Source organism: Triturus cristatus, chromosome 5_1 (genome assembly GCF_964204655.1).
Source record: "Triturus cristatus chromosome 5_1, aTriCri1.1, whole genome shotgun sequence".
NCBI classification, from domain to species: domain Eukaryota; kingdom Metazoa; phylum Chordata; class Amphibia; order Caudata; family Salamandridae; genus Triturus; species Triturus cristatus.
The window spans coordinates 130474877-130495417 of NC_140587.1; positions in this window are offsets into that span (position 1 = coordinate 130474877).

Consider the following 20541-nt stretch of genomic DNA (forward strand, 5'->3'; position numbering starts at 1 on the left):
TGTGCGCTGCTGTGTGAAAATTATGTTGAGTGGTATTATGAGGCATGGTGTGAAGTGTAGTTATGTGGAATGTTGCTACATGGCATAGACTGGATTTATGTGGAGTGTATTTATACAATATGAATGAGAGCATAATTATGTGGAGGTTAATTATGTGGTGCTGAGTGGGATTATGTGGAGTAATTATGTGTGATGAATTGTGTGGGGATGAATTGTGGAATTGTGAAATGTGTGGAATTATGTGGCATGGTGTGGTGTATAATTGTGCGGAGTGGAATTATGTAACATGTTGCAGAGTTGTATTTTGTGGAGGGTAATTCTGTGTTTTGTAGTTGAGTGTAAATATGTTGTGCGACGTATAATTATATAGGTTGAAGTGGAATTATGTGTACTTAAATTGTGTGGAGTGTAATTATGTGGTTTGGAGTGCTATTAAGTTGTGTGGAATGTTATTATGTGATGTGGAATTATGTGGTATGGAGTGAAGTAGTAATATGTGTTTTTTCATTTTTAGGATTGTAATTATGTGGTATGGAATGTAGGGTTAAATTATTTATAGTTGAATAGTGTGACATGGAATTATGAGATGTTCAAATGTGCTGTGTGTGGTAGAATTAGGTAGCGTGGATTTCAGTAAACTGTGCACACTAAGGCTTTTATGTTATGGGGTATAAAGTTGACGATTGTCTATTTTTCTTTGTAAAAATAATTTTGGCTGTTTCTTTACCTTCCGGTACATTTCTGAACAATTTGTTAAGCTAAATTGTAATGTTGCTTTGTGTGCGCATGCAGGGAAGAACAAGTGTATTCAAAAAATCATCCTATTACTCAGTATTAACTTCCACACCTCTAAGCAGTATTCCCAATCCTAGAATGAGTTACCCGTTTGCTTTGCAACAACAGTTAGTAAAACAGTAAGTGCTTTGCGAGCCTGTGTAAGTAGCAAAGGTTTTAAAGGGACTTGTTTTTGTGCAAAGTATTGCTTTTCCCAGTTCAAGGAAGGGATAAAAAATACCTCCAGATAATAATAGGGGTGACAGGATGGTGCGATACGTGTGGATCTGGTGAGGACTGCAGGCAGCAAGTGCCTGATACGCTATTTGCATAAGAAAATACTATATTTTTTTCCGTTATCCTCCATTAGTTATTAGTAAGGAAGGGGGAAGAGAAGCGTTCACCGACAGCATTCGGTTAGTCTTAGGGAGACAAAGAATGCTGTGGTCTGTGGTAGATGGCGCCCAGAAGGCATAACTATATGTATCAGGAGCTGCCAATGAAAGGAAGTGGAAATGCGCTTTAGACGTTGCTGGTATTGATGGCTACTGTGCGGTTGCAGACTTTGCTGGGCTGACAGTTGGTGGGGAGATGCTACGTTGTCATTTTAGGTTTAATTCATGAAACGCATATTCTCTCTGGTATTTGTCCTTGGGGTACTTGTTGACTGGTGCTACATATGGGATCTGGTTTGCCTTTGACAGATGGTATGGTTTAGTGGGGTACATAGTGTAAATTAATGTTGGTGTGGGGAAACAAAAATCAGACACTTTGTGCATTTGATATTATTGTGTGCATCATGCAGAGGATGAACAGTAGCAGGAACAGCTTTGATGCCGTATAGGCTAGCAGGAAGAAGTGGGTTGAGGTGGTCAGATTGTTTAACATTTTTTAAACTTCCATAGTGGCATTGGGGAGGCCAGCAGCTGAAAGGCTCTGTCTTTACTGGTAGGCAGTGGTTAGATGGTGACCGGTCATCAGTCTTTCTGTGGGTGATGGACAGGTGGAGCAGTAGGCGGCGGTCACAGGTTTGCAGTGACATCCGAGGGGTGGTTTTAAAGGCGGACAGAAAAGCATAATTGCGTGTTTCATAGGGGTGAGGGTAGAGTGTAATGGATGCGTTAGTAGCAGGCACGACGGAAGTGATCTGCGTTTGGAGGTGGTTAACTGAGCGGGCTTTGCTTGAAGGTGGGTCATCAAGTAGGAGGATGTGTTTGGTGGGCCGGCTGGAGACAGTGTTATGTAACTTTGCTGGAGGGCGCAGCAGCAGTATTTACTGATGTATGTAAATCGCCCGATGAGAGGGCGGATGTGACCAATAAAGGAACCAGAATCCTTTTTTTATGGCTGGGGTGAGCCCCGGCAGTATGGCGGGTCGCTGGCCTGAGAGCTTTTGACTGGCAAGGAGAATGGGGGGCCCCCTCCATGTACTTTGCAGGGGGGCCCCCTCAAGTTTTGTTACGCCACTGCCTTGGGGACGCGGGCCAGCTGGTCAGATGGTGTTAGGCTTGTACCGGACTTGGGGAAGATTCTTTATTGGAGCTGGAAAGTGGGTGACAGAGTTAACTTAAGGAGCACTGTATCTGGAAAAAGAACTCTCCAGAGGAAGGCGAGGACTGGCAGCAGAGAAGGGGGGGACACCCTCGACTGAGAGGCTGTTTGTGCTGTGGGAACGCAACCCAGAGACACCCTCAGAGGAACTCTGTGAAGTTTGGATGCTGTGAACGTTGCCTGCCTGTACAAGGTGACTGACTGTCATCCGTCCCCTCCAGTCTCATTTACAGCAGCCTGGTGCTGGGAGTCGCGCTGTGTGGCTGGAGGGTAAGGCAGCCTCCAGTGGCCACTTCTGAGTACTGAAGACACCCAATGATGCTTACAACTAGTCTAACCAGTGGCAATCGATCAGGGTGGCATTCCAACCCATCATTTGTTCGCCCACCATGCCACCTAGGATTAGACCCAGACATGTGGAAACCAGTCTTAGCCCTGCTCCAATAGGAGCAGCCCAGCCCGAGCTACCAAACCAGGACGGGAAACAGCGTTCACAACGCTGTCATTACATCGCGTTACCTTTACAACTGGTTCTGCCCTATTTGGCGATCTTCAATCAAGTGCAGCTTAGATTCAGTGGCACAGTGAGCACGGGACCCATGTCTGGGCACACCCTCGCCTGCTTATGTCGCGACATCAGACACTCAAAAGAGGATGGGTGGAATGCTTGCAACTAGTCCGAAAACTTGAAATCCCTCGGGTAGCATCCCAACCCATTGCCACCTCAGATTAGACCCAGCCACATGGATATGAAATCATGGTCCAGCTTCAATAGGAACAGTCCAGCCTGAACTGCCGAGCCAGGTCCTCTCCGAATCAGAAGACTCCTTGAGGTTTGTTGGACAGAAGATTTATTAAGGGTCAAGGGGGCAGGGGGCTGAGCACAGAGCTCTTGGTGCCTTCACGGAGTGGGAGCGATCGGAGTGATCAAGGTAGTGAGTTAGGGACAAAAGGGGCACCTTAATTTGAGCCGGGGTGTCTGGGAACGCTCGCTCTAAAAATGAAGGAAACAGACATGTGAGCCATGGAATTTGATGCAAAGAATGTTGGTAGTTTATTGAGAAGGTGCACCTTCAAAAAAACTGCAAGACAAAGGCACAAAATACAGAATCCAGATAGTCACACGGATCAGATGGTATTTCCGTATCTAAACTATTGTACTGTCTGAGAGAGAGAGAGACTAAACCTAAAAAAACACATTTATAAATGCACCATGAAAACAGTATAAATGAAGCAGAATATTTCTCAGAATACATAACACTTTTACCTAGGAACACTCACGTTTCCCCAAGAGTGAGCAATCCTGCAATTACAATACAAAACATTTTAAATGCAAAAGTGAAGAGAGCAATGGTTAAACATAACATGACGTTGCATATAAGTAAAGGATGTTTCCTTGGAGATTGCTGCTTTTCCTCTCAAACATCTGGAAGTATTTCTGAAGAAGTGTACATATTATCCAAAGCTAATAATATTAGTAATTACTGTGGGTGCCTTTAATTTCAATTGTCTGTGCCATTACAGTTACCACATACACATCAGTCTTGGGTAGCTTGCAAAGTTGTGGTCAGATTGTGTAGTCGGAAACGGGAGTCCTTTGCTAGGGGTGAGTTTGTGCCTACAGTTTGAACAAAGTAACACATTGTTACAATCGTGTTCATGTCTCAAGTGCAGCTGGCAGTTAGAAGTAAAATTATAGACATGGAGTAAATGTTTCCACAGGATGGCAAAATATATACACAGGGGCTTATTTACAAGCCCCTTGCGCCGCAGGTGCGTCACTTTTAATATGGGGGAAAAGCGATGTACCGGCAGTGTAAGGGGCTTGTTAATTCGTGTACCGCATGTATTCTTTACTCTGTCCAGCCTTGGCTGGTGAGGTCAAGAGGAACTCATTGGGTGTGCCACAGGGTGAGACTGGCAGATCTTAATGGAGATGCTGGCTGACCAGGGTACCCGCTGAACGGAGGGCTGCCACCTTCCCAGGTTGTATACCAGCATGACCAGTATTTAGGTGTGCATGGGATACACAGATTAGGAAAATCACCTAAAGCTGGTATTTTTTCCCCTTATCAGTGCATACTTTAGAAATTAAACGTAAGAAGAAAAAACTAAGGGGCATATCAGCAAGTGGCAGCGATAATTATCGCTGGCCGCATTTAGCGTGCATAATCCTAACGCCGCCTATCGCCGATTCTATCGCCGATTCTATCGCCCGGTCAGTGCAATATTTACAACGCGCATTGCCGAGGCGATAGAAATCCCGGCAATAGCGGCGATAAGCAGCAATATCGCAGGATTACCTGCGATAAAAAACATCGTTAGAAAAAACATTGCTGATAGGGAGATGTGGATTTAGCATAACAATCCACCTCCCAAGATAAATATGGCTAAGTCGGAGAATTAGCAGTCGTAAGAAACCGGCGATATAGCCAGTTAGCGCTAGATTTAATGTTGCTAAGCCGGTTAGCGATTCCCTTGATGATAAGGAGAACGTTTGTTAGCGATTATTTTCGCTGTATTTCACACGGGAACGCCTACCTCCCATCTCATTAGCGATGCAAGGCAAGGCGATAAGATAATGGGCGCTAAGGCATGGATTCACGAGTTAGCATGTCCATGCTGATAGGGCGTTAAAATTATGGCCGCTTTCCGCCCGAAAACGGACGCAAAAGCGGCGATAATTTTAACGCCGGCCCTTGGTGATATGCCCCTAAATGTGTTCTACAGATGGCATGATGACCCCTGGCTGATAAGTACAGTACACATTGACAAAGGACATTTTAAAAAGGATTACATACGGTTTTGTATAAAGAATGTGTCTGGGCCTTTGCAGAATGTTAAAACGTGAACAAATGGCCAGTATTTATTTTCCAGGATAGGTGCCAAGTTCAACCCTGGCTGCACCTGGCAGAGTGTTCTCTTTCCAAACTCCTGTTCTGGATCTTGTATAAAGAGTGTGTATTTTCTGTCCTAACTGCTGCCTGCCTGCCAGGGGTGTGATTTCCATTGGTGCAGCAGATGCAGTGGCACCGGCGCCCAGAGGCCTGAGAAGCCCACTGAACCTGGTTATTACTGTATTTCGCGGTTCATAGAGGGGCACAATTTCTTCTTTGCAGTAGGGCCCTTGACACACCGCCACCCCACTGCTGTCTGTGGGACACGCCCCCTGCTGCAGGCCGGCTGCTGCGTCACGTGCTTTGGAGAAGGGCCCAGGAAGGACACAGCTTTGGCTTCCTGCCCAGTGAAAGTCCCGGAGTGGGTGCTGCCTCTCTGGCCTGGATTTTGATTGGCTCATAGCGCTTCTGACATTGGGCAACGGCCCTGCCTTTAAACGTCCCACTTAGATGAAGCATTGAAAAGGATCTAAAACCAATCTAGCTCGGTTTGTGCTGCCACTTGTTAGTTAGTATGTGTCGTGACACACGATCAGCACTATGTGGGCCGGATGAGGTATGCCCAAATCACAGGACATGTAATTCACTGGGGATACAAATAATCAGTGGCGTCACTAGGGTTGGTGTCACCCGGTGCGGGTAACTCATGGTGTCACCCCCTCACGGCTTTCCGCATGGACCTCCTCCGCCCCGAGTCCGCCAGTGGACACAGTTGGCAAATAACGAGACCATACGGAATCCTTAGTAACGTTTGTAAATGTAGGTCCTATATTTACAAAATGTGCCTGTTAACAACAGTGTGATAATGACTCCTTAATCAGGTTGTACAGTGGGCTACCTGCTAGTCAACAGTTTATTGGAATTTATAATATCATAGGAATGGTACTTTTTACTGGTGTGGTTTTCCCACTATCCAGCAACACGATATATCAGTGGTCGAAGTGGGGGGAAAAAAGTAGGGGAACTGTGGGCGGAGAATCAGACGGCGGGAATAACCCAAGGATTGGATCAGTGGGCAGAGCCAGAGGTGTGGCCAGAGAGCGCAAACATCCCAATTTTTTGTATTTGTTTGGTTTCACTGCCCAGTTTTATCAACCAATGGATACACATGATTATTTAAGGTTATAATGAGTTAGTGACAGTAAAATGTGTTCACAAATTGGGATATGCTTCTAATCACAGAATGCCCCAAATACGATAAAATGTGAAATCACAAGCCATTTGTCTCCGAGCCATGGAGTTTCTGTCATCAGCACTTCTCCCTTTTCCAAAACAGCAGTTCAAACATAAATGGCTAAAAATCCTAGTTTGCAAATGTTTTCTAAATAATAATGGCTCTGCCATATTTGCCTCATAATGCAAGATCTGTAGCATGATCTGACCATTTAAACTAATAAATTGTTTGCAGCTCAAACGTATCAAAAGTTAATAAAAAAAGTGACTTGTGTTGCTGCGGAGTAGATGACAGTTAATAGCTCACTGTTCTATGTTAGGATTTTAACTTATAAACTACAAGTAACAAAAGGATCTCTCTGACAAAAGCAGTAGCCCACTGGCCTATTTACATTATGTGCACTTTGTGATCTGCATGGTACATGTTCTTTGCAGCAGGTACATTAACCCTCTGAGCTACCTTTCCATGAGTCAAATCTTCCATTAGACAAAATTCCGATCTCTCTCTGGGAAGAACATTAATCACCAGAGTCATCATGACATTTTTATTGTTACCGAAAATTACTGGAGGCCAGGAAGGAGGCAGCAAGCGCTTTTAAAATCAAAAATGATGCCTCCACCTAAAGTGAGCACCTGGTGCGGTCACACCGGTTGCACCGCCCTAGAGCTGGCCCTTCTCAAGGGTCCTGTGATCTCAGTGACAGGGTCATTGTTCTAGGGTGTACTGCTTCATAGGCCTGCCCGCAAGACTGGAGATGAACTTCAGTATGAATAGTGGTGGACAAGCCTTGAAGGTTAACCTACACTTGTCATGCTAGGGTCCCCCTGCTGGTGCTACGACACCGGGGCTTCTAATGTCTTGCGAAGCCTTCAAAGGTCTAGCATGAGATAGTGCTCTCTCAGGAGAGTGGTCTGGCGGACTGGTTATTAAGGCTGAACCTGGTTCTAAATTCAGCAGCTCTGGCCATAGTGCCACGTCCTCTCCCCCACTGAACACCATACTGCCCCACTGAGAAAAACTCAGACTGCCTTCCACTACAACCCAAATTTTGTTTTTCAATCCTCACATAGCAGTACCTCCAGGATTGGTGCACTTGTTCCAAGCCCAGGGAAACAAAGCCAAGACAACAAAAATAGCGCTTCACTGGCAAACTTTGTAAAAGTGGCGCTAATGTGTTTGGGTGTGAATAAAATCAATCTGGCCAGTTTGCTACCACTCTGTCTTACTTTATTTAGTTATTTATTTTTCATATTTTTAAACTTTTATTCCCGATGCTGCACTTTGGAATTAAATGTCAGAAAAATAGACATTGATTACCAGCAAAAGTGATTTTATTTTTTGGATCCATTTCACAGGGAAGCAAATAAAAGAAAGGAGAGGAGACAGTGCGCTCCTACTCCTAAAAGGTTAGGTTGCTCTGCGCACACCGGCCCTGTTGGTGTCACCCCATGTGAGGGTGTCACCCGGTGCACCCCCATAGTGACGCCGCTGCAAATAATCCAGGCACACACTGGTAGTATGGGTCGGGAGATGGACCACGTGCGGTTCCTCCCCTTTTATTTAACCCCGCAGGCCACACCTGGCCTGCGGATGACAGGTCAGATCCGAGTCGACAAGGTGCTGATGCAACAATTGGTTCTGACAGTTGTTTAAAATCTGTTCTCGCATGATAAGATTGTACAATCCTGTGTAATCAGTAACCTTGCTACCCAGCAACCAGCCTTCCAAAGCCTTAGTGGCACAATCGACAAAGTCAGTCCAATCCTGAGACTGAATTTTCTGGGTGTCCCGGAACAGCACCCGGTACTGTTCCGTGGTTAAGCCGAACCCATCAATCAGTGTGCTCTTCAGGACTTGGTAGTTGTTAGCATCCTCAGCTCTAGTAGTGAGGAGCTTGTCCCTTCCTTTACCTTCGAAGGAAAGCCACAGTATAGCTGCCCACTGACTTGGGGGGACGCACTGGACAGTGCAGGCCCTCTCCAAGGCAGTTATCCACTTGTGGATGTCGTCCCCTTGTTTAAAGGGGGGCACTATTTTACTCAGGTGTCTAGTGTCTATACCCCTGTCTTTCTCTCTAATGATAATGCTGCCACCAGTGGGATCTAACCCACTCAATTTCTGCTCTCGGGCCAGGGCAAGTCTTTCTTTGGCGAGGGCAAGTTCTTCCCGCTCGATCCTCAGATTGACTTCCCTCATCTTCGCTTCATGCTCCCTTCTCTGAGGGGACGTCATTCCTCTCTGAGAAGATGCCTGAGAGACATGTGTATGAACCGATCAGCCAGAGCCTCTGGAGAGAGACCTAGCTCGTCCGTTCCCAAGGTTAGGCCTGCTTGAGCGTGGGCCCGGGGCTCCCCCAGTTCCATTCTCATGCCTGCTTAAGTTGGTCCTTGTAAGCCGGCCGACTACCACTGGACCTTTGTCTGCCTCGTCTCCTGATAACTCCTCCTCGTCCTCCTCCTCTGTGTGGAGGTCGAGGTCGGGGTCACCGAGGGTTCCCTCTAAGGGAGGCATGTTCCCATCAGCACTGGGGGGACCTGTGTTAGAGGACCTCCTAGCATCGTACGCCTCTAAGAGACCTATCAGAATTGCGATGGTAGGGTTAGAACCCTGGTTTAGCTTCCTGGAGGCACACAGTTGTCTCATCTCCTTGAAGCTAAGAGTTGCATATCGTGACACGACCTGTGGAGGGTCACTGACCACTAAGGGAGTCTGCGAAGACTCTCCGTGGACCGACATGCTTTTCTAGTGAGGTGTAAGTGATGCACCTACCTACACTATGTGTTTACCTACTGATCCCTTGCTAAGAGTTGTAGTCAGGGTGTGCTAAGCCCTGTTACACTACAACAGCCGGTTCAGTAGAACTTGGAGTATTCTAAGTTAAGTTATATGTACCTGGGTACTTATGTGATCTTTCACTGCGATATTCTTAGGATACGTGTGTGGTAAAACAACAGCAAGCTCAAATCCCACCGCTGCCACCAATGTGAGAAGTTGGCCTGATATGTAGTGCTCACTATTCTAGTGATCACTGTGTATCATTCCAAACAACCCTTATTGATGATTGGTTGTAAGTCAACCTTATAGACCAGCTATCCTAGTAGCGTGGATACGAGCAGTCTTAGGCTAAACTCTAGAGGGCGTGTTAAGCCAGCTGTTTACCATCACATATACCCCTTGAACACCAAGTGAAAGGACACCACACAAGTTGTTATGAAAATAAAGGATATTTATTTATAACAAGACTACCCTGGCTCTTTATGAGTCAGGGAGCTAAGCACAATACAAAACTCTTGGGAAAATACTTCTGGTTGCACAATTTACACAAATGCCCGAGGGCACGAAACCCTTACACTGCAAGTGGAAGGGGAGAGGTTAGAAAGTCTAAAGTTACTGATTCCGGAGTGATCCGATCAGTGGGACTAAACGAAAAAGGAACTGGACACTTGTAAAGCGAACCTGCGATGGAGCACCGAAATGCTCGAGTTACCTAGCCCAGAGGCTGCGGCTGTGGAAGGTTCGCCAAGATGTCGGAAGTCCTCGTTGTAGTCTCAGGAGCCTGAAAGAAGAGTTGCTGGCAGGCGACCAGTGTCGATGTTCAGCGAGATCCAAGCCTGGATCGTTGATGAAGGAAACCTGAAAGCAGAGGGGACTCAGTTCTCAATCGCTAGCCAGCGATCGTGTGGGTACCGGGAGGGTACCGGCTGAAGTCACCTCGACCAGGTGAGTGGGTGACGTCGGACTCGGCTGTTCCTTGGACCAGGAGGCGCGGCGGCGACCAGGATGGAGGGCGAGCTGTCCCACGAAGGTGTCTGCTGTCGATGATGCTGGGCCCAGGAATGGGGCAGCGGATCTTGGCAGTGGCAACCCAAGCGGGGGAGTCAAGATGGCGTCTGGAGTGGACCAGGAGGGTCCGTGGTATTCCTCTGTTGAAGGGGAGCAAGAGCCAGTCTGGAGCAACCAGACTAGTGATGAAAACAATCGTGGTGCGTCGTGAAGAGGGCCACAAGCCGGTCGGCAAGCGGTCGGACAACGCGGTGAACAGCAAGGAGCGGAAGGGCCCCCACGCAGATCTCATGGATGCTGGGGAGGCAGACTTCGGTGCTGGAGCTGCTCAGGGTTAGGGCTTCTCAAACCCTAGGTGCACTCACTCGAGGGTCCCTCGGTGGGCGTGCTAGATAAGCGTCGTGCAGGTTCTGAAGATGGGCGGTCCCGCAAGTCTCGTCACACCTACGACTCTCAGCTGGGCTGATGAGGTAGGTAAAAGGTCAGAGATGGCAGGGAACACGGGTCTCGTCGAGCTGGGCAGTCTTGATCCGTAGGAGAGACTTACAGCAAACCGCAAGCGCTTAGGTGGTGCCTGCTGGTGCAGGGTGGCTACTCCTTAGCCACAAGGGAGAGTCTTCAGAAATAGTCAAGAGTTCCTTTGGTGGAAAGTAGTTCAAGATTCAGAATTATCCAATTTGGGAAGGGGACTCGCTCCTACCTTTATTCTAAGAAAAGGGGCTGGCCCGTGACTAGGTTCTACCTATGGGTGGAGCCAGGAGGGGGGTGGTTACACCCCTATCCTTTGTCCGGCTTCGCCCCAGCTCAGGGGCTGGTGTGCCCCCGAAACTGGTTTGAGCCGGGCTATGCACAGTGAGCACCGGGGTGCCACTTGCAATCACCTTTCTTTCAGCCCTGCCTACCTGGGATACACAAACCCTGTCTGGGATGGTGCTAACACCGCCCTCGACAGGAAACCCTTTGTCCAAGCTCCCCTCGCTGGAAGGTCTCCCAGCAGCAGGGGGTCAGACTTGTGTCTGGTGGCAGCATCCATTTTGTGATGCTGAGGCTTGAGTCAACTTTAACCGGGGTTCAAGGTTACTTCCATGTCGTGCCCCTCTAAAAGGGAGGAATGCTAACCCTGTCGCCAGAACTGGCGAGGGGTTCGTATTCCAATACGTATGACACCTTACTCGACATGTGTAGGTGATGCGATGCCAAAGTTAGCAAATAACCGTAAGGATTATAATGCACGTAAAAGTAGTTGGCCCGCGTCACCATGGAACGGCTATTAGGACTTGGTTCCGCAAGCCGTCGACGGGCTCAGCTCGCGCCAGAGCACCGTCCCACGTGTTTCCTTGCACTCTGCCTTCAGGATTGATAAGGCCTGCCATAGGAGTGACTGATAGGAATCCATGTGTCCATTTTAGGGTTAGGTGTAGGAATACTACACCTACAGCAACGGGTGATTACACCCCTTTGCCCCAGCTGTCGTGCAGCCAGTTGTGTCAGATTTGGGCGGCCATCCAGGGGTGGCATAATACATGCTGCAGCCCCTGGTAGGCCCTGGGTACACCGATGCCCTGGATACCTGCGGTATGCTGAGACAGGGACTGACAAGGCAGCCCAGTTCCAATTGGTGGATGCACCTAATGTACATGTGTCTTAATTTCGAGAGAGAACAGCTAGGCTGTGGGTCTGATTGGCAGGCCCACAGCCGGGGAAAGTCGTAAACCAATGAAGCAAAAGCAAAAAATCTGGGTGATCATAGGATTGCAGACCCTACTCTCCTACAACATGCACATAATATCTGGCCTGCCGGCCGGAGCACGGTGCTGCTGACCCACTACAGTAGGGACTAGAAGTCGGAGTAACTGCACCTTAGTAGTTTACACGAGTAACTCTGCCAGCAACCAGGTATCCCACTGGTTATTTCCAGCACGGTTGTACCCGGTTAACCTTTACGCTGTCTAAAGACGTCTTTTTATGGTGGAAGTCAGGACGCACACACCAAGCTATACCATTGTTACAATTCTTACAAATTGTTTCTGATGCCAACGATGCCCAATTCCACATGGTGCCAAAAAAGAAACTGACAGCATAGGATACGACATATGGAGGAAATCAAATGTTATTTGGAGATTTCCATGGCCAGACTCTGTGTCAATCTACAAATCAAAAATTGACTTTTTTCTTTGTCCCTTGGCCCCAAAACCTTTCTGCTTCCCTAGATATCTTTCGTCCTATTACAGAGAAGCTTGCCATCCCCAGGCCTCCCGTGAGTGTGAGCTAGAGATGAGCAGCACCCAGAAGACTCCACCGGTGGTTTGTTATTGTGAGTCTGTCTCCATGTCATGTCATGTTATGTTGTTATGATATGTGGTTATGTTACGTTACGACAGGGGTCTCCAACCTTTTCTGTAGTGAGGCCTACTTCTGATCGGTGAAAATCGCTGCAAGATACTAAAGGCCAAGCAACTCGAGAGACCCCCCCACTCCGTTTCAATATTTGCTGCGTCCCTGGTGGTCATCAGTTGCCGGTCGGTGTGAATGAGCACTGCCAGATAGCTGCTATCCAGAGGCTCAACTGCTGGATACATGGGGAGAGCGACTCCCAAGACCGAAGTAAGAGCAGATATTGGCCATTTATAACATTCCCAAAGAAAAAGAAAGTGCACCACATTGTCTCAGTCGTGACTGTCTGTATCTCAACTCCTATTTTAAACAAGCATTTGCAATGCAATAGGTCTTGCATTTACGCGGGTTTAAGCTATTGGCATCGTAAATAACAATGCCTTTTATTTATGTTTTAAAAACGAAAACAAAAATAAAAGGCATTGTCATTTACAATGCCAATAGCTTAAACTCGCCTAAATACAAGACATGTTTGTAGGAAGGTGGAATCTGACTACATGGTTGCGCCCACTTTTTTTCTGGTGTTTTCTTTTTGACTAGTCTGGCTGGGATCCTGCTATTCAGGACCCCAACCTATCTGCTTACTCCCTTAAATGACATGATGTGCACATTAGGTGCACTAGTGACTGGATACTGTGGTCCCTTGTGAGCCCCTAGTATATGGTACCTTAGGTACAAAGGGCATAGGTACTTCACAGGCCTACCAGGGGCTGAAGCATGTATCATGCCACCCCTTGGAAGCAGACTAAATCTAACATCACAGGCCTGCTACTGCAGCCTGGGTGAGGTAGTGTTAGCACTCCTCACTGAGATAGGTTCCCTATATCTCTCCAGCACATACATTTAAACCTATCAGTCACTTCTAAGGCAGGCCCTATCAATCCTGAGGGCAGTGTGCTTGGTTTCCATGTGAGGGGGTGCCTCTGCCTGAGCAGGACCGCTCTGCAGCTCTCAGAGTCCATTCTCTGTGGCTGTTTGTGAATGCGGTCAAACCATATACTCTTAAGTGCATTATAACCTCGCGGTAAATGCTAACTCTGGGATGGCTGCATCAAAACATGTCGTGTTTGGTGTCAAACGCTTTGGTAATCATACCCCCACACCAGTAACTGGTGTGGGAGTATGATCCCACCCTTCTAGAGTGATAGACATGTACCCACTGTGGAAACACAGTAGAATCCTGAACAGCCTGGCATCACAAAATGGATGCCACCAGTCACAGACACTGGGCTGCCCTCCTGCTGCTGACCGAAACTCGCAGTGGAGGAGGCCCAACAATAGGCATCCTGTCACAGGGAGGTGTAACCACCTCCCAGACAGGATTTAGTGTATTGGGGCTGGGTGGGTGCACTCCTAGAGTGCTTTGCAGTCCTGCACTGGGGGAGCAGTAGGCTCCTCTGTGCATATGCCAGCTCAAACTACCTGCCCCTGCTCTGGCGCGAAACTGGACAAAGGGAAGTGGGTGTAGCCACCCACTCCACTGACCCTCCCATAGGAGGGGTCATAGAGCTAGTCCCTCCCTTCCTTGTAGTATAAGTTAGGGAACCCTTGCCATTGCAAACTAGATATCCCTGGATGACACTCTGAAGAAGAATCCTGGACCTTCGACATTCCACTACCTCTGGAAGACTGAAGAATCTCCCTTGGAGTCAAGGAATGACTCCCCTGCTTGGCAGGCACCAAAACTTTGCATCAACGGTCGCACACTTTCCCACTCCCGCCGGAGTCCGAAGTCCCTGCAGCCCAGGAAGTGGATTTCATGACTTTTCCAAGGCCATCGTGAGTCCCCAGTGTTGCTGAGGCAAGTGGACCCCACGAGTGATGAGGAACTGCAATACCTGGGGACCGGGCCCTATTTTCGAGTGCAACCCCTTCACAACGTTCTACGAACTTGTGCATTAGACCACATGTGGTCCAAGCCTCCAGCAGGATTTCCTCTGAAGATCAGGGGCATACCTCATCCCGGGCTCCTGGTGAGTGAATCCTCCCGAGGCGTCTTTGCCGGCTGACTTGTGGGTCCCCAGAAGACTTTTCTACAATTCCAAAGGGCTCCCCTGGGTGCTCCAGGCCTGCCCTGACTTACCCTTGCTGGGTGAGTCCCTCAGACCTTGCTGGTCTGCACCGCTGACTTTTTATACTTTCCACGAGACTTGCTGTTACCAAGGCTTCTTGGCTCCAATCTGGTCACCGACACCGCAGTAAGCTGCAGACTCTGTGGGACACGCCGAATCCAGCTCCTGTTTGTCGTCGATACCTCCTGGACCTCGTGGCTGAAGAGTCAAGGCACCTGTGATCACCTGAAATCACCCGACGACTGTGGGTATCCAGCTTCCTTGCCCCAGGTCACTGCCAAGTGACTTTGAACACTGTCTCCTCTGCTTTCAGGTCTTCTTTCTTCTGAATCCAGCCTTGGATTCCACCGGACACTTCTCCTGTCTTCACAAGCAGCAAGTCTTCTTTGGCTCCCATGGAAAACGACGCCGCGACCCGACACCAAAAGACACCTATGCACCCGGCTTCCCTGGGTGAGGTAACTCCAGCAATACGGTGCTCCAGTGTGTGTTGGCTCTAGAACTACTTACCCTGTAAGTGACTTGCTTGTAGACTCTCACATAGTATCCTAAAACTTTACAATTCCAACCGCGACTTGCTCCATTGAAGTCAATTGGGATCCGCGGCTGTGTTCTCACACTGCATGCGTCTCCCGTGGGTCCTTTACTTACCTGCCTTGGGTGGATTAGTGAGGCCCCAGCGCTTCTGAAGGCCCTCGGCCTGGTCTCTTCTCAAGTCGATATTCCTAAGTCTCTTTTTTAGTATATGGTCTGGTACGCCCCTAGGGCCCCAGCCATATTTGTGCTTAACTTGTTGTGAAATGTTGATTTGTGCATATATTCCTGACTTCTAATCTCATAAAGAGATTACTAGAGTGTGTCTAGTAATAAATACATATATATTTTATATATATACCTGTGTGGTGTCCTTTCATTTAGTAATTCAAGAGATTATAAGGTAAAACAAGCTGCTTTACATTCCTCTAAGAACTTATCTTGAAGGCTGCTCTCCACAGCTACCACTAGGATAGCTTTCTTTAAAAGGTTGTCTTAAACCTATCTACCATAAGAGTCGAATTGTACTGGTGCAAGGTGGCCACTTTAACTAGTGACCAGCATGTACGAGGCCAACTTCTCACACTGTTGCATTGCAAATGCTTTATTTCTTGGGAGCAGGTCTCGTCAAAATATTCGAAACTCTTCAGTGGTCTCAAACTGATGGACACAAGACGCAACATTGTTAGGTTGTGGGGCAGTAAACAGTTTTCTACTTAGTTTCCTTGTCTATCAATATAAGCTGATGCATGTCCATAGACAGGGTGGTGTACTGCAGTCATGGTTGCACTGGAAAGATCAGCAAGTTTTGGGGGAACAATGGAGCAAAGTCCATGTACTGCATTAGGGCCCCTTTTACTTATGTCAGAATTACAACTCAGGGCGTGGCCAAGCAATATAGTCACGTAGATTGCTCCTTGTGGAGCTCCCGCCAGCGAATATAGGCCCCTAGGCCCACGTATTCAAATATACAAGGTCCAGGCTAGGGGGGCAATTATCTATGGTGCAGAAATTTGGGGACATACGTCTTCACAGAAGCTCCAGGTAACGGAGAATACTTTTCTCAGGCAGCTGACAGCGCTACCTGCTAGTACCCCTCTTTTGCCCCTTAGACTAGATTTGGGCTTAAGACCGATTTCAGTGGAGCTGGGCTTAAAACCCTAACTTTATGGTGTAAGATATGGTCTTCCCCTGAACTTTCTAAATATTGATCAGAGCTGCAAGAGATTTTGCGCCTTCGCAACAATACACAAATACCTTGGCTAAGTTACATAAAGCATACTTGTGAGACACTGGATCGACCAGACTTATGGCATGATCCCGAGGCTGCATGCCTCAGGGACTCACGTAAACTCATTACGAAGGCTTTTCGTGAGCATCATTTGCAAGATGCTATAAGGAATGCGAAGGAGGGCTCTCACACTGCCTACTTCCTGGCTTTCAAAGACTTTTACCACCTAGAGTCGACTTATAATGATATGGGTCCCACTCTCACAAGAAAGCTTTATATGCAATGGCGCTATAATACTCTCCCCCTGAGGGCATTTACTGCTCTTTGGCCACATTCAGAACATACGGCCTCATGCCCCTTTTGTAAGCACACACAAGAGACTGACTTGCATGTCATATTTTTTTGCCCGGTATACAGAAGAGCAAGGAAGTATTGGCTTTGCCCACTACTCAGAAACATGGGATTTAATCAGTACTCCCCCGCTTTTAGATTACTTAAGTCTGACATTTCGCCCCCAATTGCATTTGCGGTTGCCAAATTTTTAACGTCCATGTGGTTTACACGATTACGCCTTCTTAAAACCATATCAAGTAATGATGTTTTATTGAGCTAATATTTTTATTACATCTGTGCTATGTTTTTATACTGCAAATGTGTCTTGTATTATGATGTATTCTTTTATGGTCTCAATGACCGAAATAAAGATATTTGATGATGATGATGATTGCTCCTTGTGGAGCTCCCGCCAGCGAATACCTATCCTGTAGACATCCTGCGGCATTTTTTGCCACAGACGCTGACAAACATCACAAAAAGCCACACTGGATGACCTGGAGTGCAGCCATAGCAATTCAGGCAGCCAAGTAGCAGCAGAGCGCACAGAGCAACAACCGATGGTGCCAGCTCGGACATCCAAGACCCGCGAGACAGGCCAGGCGTGCAGTGCGGTCGGCTCCTGGAAGCTGCTCTCGCTCGGAGCATTCCAGAGAGGGCTGCTGGGCATAGGAAAGTGAAAGCACACCATGTGCACGTTGTGCGAGCCGTACACGTGTACATCTCCAGTCCCCCTTCCGAACAAAAATTGACGACAATCGTCTCGCCAAGCGGGCAGCGCATGCGCTGCGTCGCTAGGCAGACCTAAAAATAGGTCAGTATAAACTAAGAAAAAAACGTTTCAAAGACATATCTGGATATTTCACCAGGAGCAAAAATATCTTATCCCGCATACATTTAGAAAGCATATCTGGATCCCATTATCCTATCGCATCCCCTTTTATCGCCACTGCCATGTCATCAGGCTCACTAGAGTAGCGCTTGCTGGTACCTAAAAAACATGGGGCCATATTATCAAGGAATGGCGATAACATTAGCGCCGCTTTAGCGGCAGGAAACTGCCGCTAAAGCGGTGATAATGGGCTTGATAATATGCCCTTGTGAATTCCTGTAGAAGCCCAGGTTCTGTTGTGAGTCAGTGGGAACCTCGGCATTGTGGACATTTTAGAAGGGAAATGTTGGCACAGATGTATATATTCACAGAGATTCACCGAGATGCACCCCTAGAATCTGCGATATGAAATTAATCGGAGGTGTAAATCATTATTGCTGTACTTATACTTACTATATTGATATATATTAAGCAGGGACGGGCTAATCCAGGCTGTGGCAGGTAAGTGTTGCTAATAATCAGTGTAATGTACCACGTTCTGTAGTAACTACGGTAAAAGTTTGCGTCTGTTTATTGTATTTGAAAATAAAATACAATACAACATAAGCGCCTTTAAACTCCATCTTAGAGGCAGACAGACTTTGTTGAACTTAAAATTGGGCAGAGAAGGAATTGAAAATAATTGTTAACCAGTAGTCAGCTTTTGACATTTGTGGAGACAGGAAGTAACCAATAGAAAGATACACAGGCCCTCATTTATGTCAAGTCAAGTCAAGTCAAATTCCACTTTATTCGATTAATTAAAATCATAAAAGCATACTACAACAAATATCAAAAGTTCATCTATAAAACAATTGATAGAATTAATACAGTATTAAACAGTTTATAGGTTAAAAAGCAGATTAAAAGGGGCGATAAGTACATAAGATAGATTAAAAAGCACTTAACTGGGCAATATTGCTAAGTCCAAATTCCTATTGTTCTTCCAAACTAAGCCTTGTTCTCTTGCATCGCACAGATGCGGCTAAAAAACTAGCAGTGCAATACATAATAAGAGGAGAGAGCAACATTTGTAAAAAAAGCAGTGCAGGCTTGTACTGGATAAAACCCAAGTCCTTCAGAATAGGTTTTAAGTATTTTGTACGCGGTTCATGATAGAAGGAACAAAAAAACAAAAAGTGGGCATTATCCTGAATAGAGAAACCATCACATTTGCAAGGGGCCGATTCCTCCAGCTTGCACCAGTTTTTCACATCCCACAGCACTGTATAAATTTGGTTGAACCGAAATTTGGACAAAAGCCATCTATGGAATGGATTATTTACCATGGTTAAATAAGGGGCCAGCTCACAAGACGGGGATATCAGAACGTGAGCCCTCACAGAGGTTTTGCACAAATCGCATGCTTCACGCTCAGCCGTGCGAATTCTCAGAAAATTAATTTTCACCCACTCTAAGTCAGCTCTACACAAGGCTTCAGGGCAACTAAAAATTTCAGGGCGACCCAAAAGAGCTGCCATAGTTTCGATATATGTCAGCCACTGAATATCCCTACTGTGGTCAAGTTGGAGGCAATCTTTGATGATCCGGTGATTTAGGCTAAGGTTTGGGTTTAGCCAAAGCTTTATCCACATCAAAAGTGGAGCTAGATTTAAAATGTCTAAGATGTAACCCATTCCCAGCTCTAAATGTACTGAGAAGGTAGCAGTTGACTGGGGTAACCCCAGCAATGAGCGAAAGAATTTATTTTCCTCTGTCTGGATATCTATGACGTTAACGTAACCCCAGATCGCTGCACCATATCTAGCAATAGCAATTGTCTTGGCTTTATAGATGGCCATAATGGCCTCCATAGGTTTCCCCCCCAATCTTTTCGCAAAACCCAAAATGGCACCGTACGAACTTCTTACCGCATTAATTTTGGATATTACCTGCGGTGTCCAAGATCCCCTCTGATCAAAGATCACACCCAGATAGGTGAAGACCTTAACACTAGTGATCACCTCTCCATCACAGAAAAAAGATTTTTCTTTACGCATGCCACGACCGACAGACATGGTATGTGATTTACTTTTATTAATCACCAAATCGAGACTACTCATAAAATTGCAAAAGGCATCTAATAACTTTTGTAGGGCAACTGGGGTCCTAGCTATGAGTACCGCGTCATCGGCATAGAGGAGCACCGGGATTGGTGCACCCCCCATGCACGGGAAATCTTTTGTGGCAGACGTTAGGTAACCCTCCAAAGAGTTTACATAGAGCGTAAACAACATTGGAGCCAGGATACACCCTTGGCGGACCCCTCTGGTGGATCTAAAGCACTCGGTGCACTTTCCATCGGTGGTCATTCTTATGCGGGCCCTCAGATCTTTATGAAGCTCCGCTAGAAAGTGCACCAGGGAGCTGTCTAGGCCCATCTCCAACAACATTGCCCACAGTCTTGATCTGTTAACAAGATCAAAAGCTGTGGACAGATCCATAAAACCCATATATAAGCTGCCCCCCTTTGCTTTAGTATATTTGGACAATATAAGGTGGAGGTTGAGGCATTGGTCCTCAGTACTCCTCCCTGACCTAAAGCCATATTGAGCCTCGGATAAGATGTTATTTCCCCTGGCCCACGCGGAGATCCTCGCCAGGACAACCTTGCCTAAAATTTTGACCGAGGAGTCCAAAAGCGATATGGGTCGATAACATTTTGGATCTCCTCTCTGCCCTTTTTTAAAAATAGGGACGATTGTTGCGAGGGACCAGGACTCAGGGAAACCCACTATTGCGGCAGCGTTAAAAACTCTAGTTAAGATATTAGCCCAAAACAGTGGATTTGCCCTATACATATCTGCTGGTACTCCATCTGGACCGGGTGCCTTACGCCCAGCTGTCTCCTTTATGGCTCTAAGTACCTCACAAGTTTCAAAACTCACAGGTTCCATTGGACTATCAGTTACGGGGATTATAAAAGG